The sequence below is a fragment of the Marmota flaviventris genome, chromosome 7 (assembly GCF_047511675.1).
Source record: "Marmota flaviventris isolate mMarFla1 chromosome 7, mMarFla1.hap1, whole genome shotgun sequence".
Taxonomy (NCBI): domain Eukaryota; kingdom Metazoa; phylum Chordata; class Mammalia; order Rodentia; family Sciuridae; genus Marmota; species Marmota flaviventris.
The window spans coordinates 125,658,039-125,661,530 of NC_092504.1; the positions used below are offsets into that span (position 1 = coordinate 125,658,039).

At 34.5% G+C, this 3,492-nt stretch overlaps 1 pseudogene; it reads left to right on the forward strand.

Annotated features, from left to right (window-relative positions):
• Positions 1-1,925: 1,925 nt before the first annotated feature.
• On the forward strand, positions 1,926-2,665 carry LOC114085408 (large ribosomal subunit protein uL1m pseudogene; annotated as a pseudogene).
• The last annotated feature ends 827 nt before the right edge of the window (positions 2,666-3,492 follow it).

Genomic DNA, 3,492 nt, shown 5'->3' on the forward strand with positions numbered 1-3,492 from the left:
TGGACCAGACTTTTTGGTCCAAACTTTTGGACCAGACTTTTATTTTTTTGGTACCAGGGACTGAACCCAAGGGCACCTGACCACTGAGCCACATCCACAGTCCTCTTTATATTTTGTTTTGAGCATGGTCTCCTTTAGTTGTCTAGGGCCTTGCTAAATTGCTGAGGCTGGCTTTGAATCTGTGATCCCTTGCCTCAGTCGCCCAAGCCACTGGGATTACAGGCATATGTTTAGCACAATTCCTTGCACAGATTAACTCTGTTTGATAGAAGGGAAGAGAAAGAAGGAAAGAAAAAAGAAAAAAGAATTGATAATCATAAAAGTATAGCTGGTAGTTGGGATTATAGGAGTTGGTATATCTCAGCGGCAGTATGTTAAATGAAAAGAAAGGAAAACCCAGATTGACTTATCAGCACATCAGTGTTTAAGAGGCAGATAAAGGAAGAGGTGAAATGCAGGACAAGAACTTTAAAAGACTATCACAGAAACCAAGGGAATTGAGGATTTCAAGAAAGACATTACTAACAATATTAAGGGACAGAAGGTGGTAGGAGTGGTATATTTGATGGTTAAGTTTAGCTGGTTAGGTTTTTGCCCTTTCTGAGATGTTTCCTGTTAGATTTTCCTTCAGTTCCAGGAGCTTTAATACATCCCTTTTCTTTCCAAAATGTCTCTTTTGCTTAAATCACTTTTAACAAATAGTGTGTATGACAAAGTTTCTTAAGGGAACTTGAGAAATGTGGCATGGAGTAAACGGTTTAGAATTCTGAGTTAGCAGTGATGGAAAACCAAAATGAGGTTCAAATAGAAACATGAAGAGGTTGCTTGGAAACACAAAGGCCCTACTGATGAAGGGAAGCCATTGTTTTCACTTGTAATTAGTTTTTTTTTTTTTTTTCTCCTTGTTTGTTTCTGTCATTGCAATCTCTTAAAAAATATGCCTGTAGGGAATCAGGAGATAGCTCCTAAAAAATAGTTGTACTAACTTTTTTGAAGAGTTGCTAAGAGTTGTATGGTTTCCTAATAATTAATGGTTTTTGAGGTAAGTTTTATTGTGTTTATATTAAAAAAAACACCTTGTAAGAATTTTTAAGTTAAGGATTTTCAGAGGGCATAATTAATGTTTGGTTTACTTGGAATATTTAAACACCAAATAAAGCCTTAACTCTCAGTCAAATGCTTCATCATAGATCCTTCACACTCTTAAGGATATTTCCCAAAATAAATTTATGAGTGCAAATGTACTATAGGCATTCTCCATAATTTCACATTTAAATGACTAGCTTATCAAAAAGAGAATCTGACCCTTGGACATATTGCATTCAGGCACATCGTCATATACAATTGTCATTTGTTGTTTGCTATTGCCCATAAATAAATTTTCATGATTTTTGTAGAGTTTTATAGCTCATGCATCCTTTTATTGCTGATAACTTTTCACATATTGTGAATTTGTAGTAAATTTTATGATTGATGATGTTATAGAACAGTAATAAATAAAACTAGGTTAGTAAAGTAGAAATAGGCTACTAGATGGTTTAATGAACATCTTTTCTAATTTCACTTTGAACAGGATTAAATTTGAGGAAAACACGTTCATATTAGACACTAGAAAAAATTCTTTAACTCCTAGAATTATATTTTTGATATTCAGGAAAAATTAAATGTCTTTTTTGATATTGTATGGGATTAGAGACCATACACATAACACAGTCCAGAATGGTGAACATGGCAGTAAGTTTTAAGATGTTTCAGTAGAGTCTTGATACATGATCAAAGGCATAGTTTTTCCGAGATGTTTTAATACTTTTTCTGTAAGTACCAGGTACCCAAGATATTTCAGTCCTGCTCTAGTGAAGCCTGCAGAGAAAACAAGAAAAGTTGTCAAAGATAGAGTAACATAGGTATGATAGAAAGACAAATGTATGATAGAAAAAATAAAGTCATATGCCTGCATGGAAGGTGAACCTGACAGTGATGTCTATTTAAATGCTCATACTCAAGGCAGGTATATAAGGTGGAGAAAGCTATTCATCTACTGAAAATTTTAAATTTTGAACTTCACTAATCCAAAGCAATGTGTTTATCTTGATTTGACTCTGAGTATAGCTCTGAGAAAAGGAACAAAATGGTACCATTTGCCAATGTTGTTAGTTTTCCATATTCATTTGCTTCAGAAATCAATAAAGTTGCAGTATTTAGAGGGAATGCACCAGAGATTGAAATAGCAAAAGAAAATAGATCTATATTTGCAGGAGGAACTACTCTGATTCAGAAGATTTTGGAGGATGATAGTATATAGACGTTTATATAGCTGTTCCAGAAATAATACTTGAGCTTCATCCATTAAAGAAGCTGAACAAAAGTTTTCCAGAATTTATTGGAAATTCCATTGGTTAAGACCTTCTAAAATGCTTGTATATCTATAGCTAGACATGAAATTAAGGTAAATGAAGAAAGGAAGAATTTTCTTAAGGTCAAAGTAGCAGATTGGTTATGTCAGGTAACCAAATAGCTGTCAATCTACAAATAGTTGTAGACTTGTATTCATAGACCACTTGAGTTGGATCCAATTATGGTATCAGTTTTCCTTTTTAGCTCAACATAGGAAGGTTTGTTAAATTTAAAGATTGATCTATTGTTGCCGAAAGAAATAGAAACTTAAGAATTAAACAAAGAATCTGCTTAAAGTGTTGAATTGTAAAATTAGTTTCAGTGAATTAAGAATCTTCAGAGCTGGGTACAGTGGTGCATGCCTGAAATTCCAGTTATTTGGGAGACTAAGGTAGGAGGATTGCAAGTTTGAGTGTAGCCTCAGTAACTTAGCAAGGCCCCAAGCAACTTATTGAGACCCTGTCTAAAAATAAAGACTAAAAGTGATTCAGTGGTCAAGCACCCCTGGGTTCAATCCCTAATCCCACTCTCTGCTCTTCCAAAATCATCAGAGATTAGGTATCTGAAGGGCATTTTGGATCTCAAATTTTCTCAAGTTTGGAAACTGCTGCAGCTTTAGAGTTCTTAGAGCCTACTATGACTTCTTGTGTTTAAAGAATTAAAAGCTTAACATTATGAGTAACTCATAGCTTATTTTTCACTCAAGTATTAAATTATAAACAAAGCTTATGAAACTGGAAAAACTGTTAAATAAATGCTGGGATCTGAATTTGTCCCCCATTGAAACCTCATGGCCAATGTTGGTATTCAGAGGTGGAGCCTTTGGGATATAATTAAGTCATGACCCATCTACCTTCTGCCATGTGATAACATTTGTTTTCTCCAAAGGATGCAACACCAAAATGCCATCTGGAAAGCAGACATGGGGTTTTACCAGACACCAAACCTGCCAGCAGCACCTTGATCTTGGACTTCTAGTCTCTAGAACTCTGAGAAATAAATTTTTATTGTTTATAAATTCCCCAGTCTCAGATATTTGGTATAGCAACACAAATAGACTGAGACAATAAACATCTTTTGGTAAATAAATTTCTCTAA